Genomic DNA, 403 nt, shown 5'->3' with positions numbered 1-403 from the left:
GGCCCGGGATTTGCAATAATAAGCTATGAAATGCCAAAAATTGTCAAGTAATTTGTACTTGTTAGTATTTGAAATCAAACAATTTTCTATGGTGAAATCAATTGTTTACCAAACCTCTATATCTTTCTTTTTCAAGCTCTTGTGCAGCTCCTCAAGGGCATGGATCCCAGTGGTGTCAATGTCAGTGACCGCTAAAGAAATGTAGAATAAATGATACTACAAATTAGTCACACAACTCAAAAGAGTGGTTTAGGATAAGAGGCAATGAAGTTTTCTCTTATGACCTTTCAACAATCAAAAATCAACTTACGAGACATTTCAACAATCAAGAATTTGATTTGTGGTAGGCCGTTATCTCTTACTTTATCTTCCTCATCTGTTAGCCACCTGAGGATCCTGCAAT

At 36.0% G+C, this 403-nt stretch overlaps 1 long non-coding RNA gene across 1 annotated transcript; it reads right to left on the bottom strand.

Moving 5' to 3' along the window:
* Positions 1-403, bottom strand: LOC114579041. Its single transcript, XR_003699914.1, has 3 exons — positions 311-403; positions 115-191; positions 1-23 (listed from the first exon to the last, which is right to left on the bottom strand). It is a non-coding gene; the product is annotated as an uncharacterized LOC114579041 (long non-coding RNA).

The sequence above is a fragment of the Dendrobium catenatum genome, unplaced genomic scaffold, assembly GCF_001605985.2.
Source record: "Dendrobium catenatum unplaced genomic scaffold, ASM160598v2 original_scaffold_259885, whole genome shotgun sequence".
Classification (NCBI taxonomy): domain Eukaryota; kingdom Viridiplantae; phylum Streptophyta; class Magnoliopsida; order Asparagales; family Orchidaceae; genus Dendrobium; species Dendrobium catenatum.
Note: the sequence above shows the minus strand (reverse complement) of the source record. Positions and strands in the feature narration are given on the sequence as shown.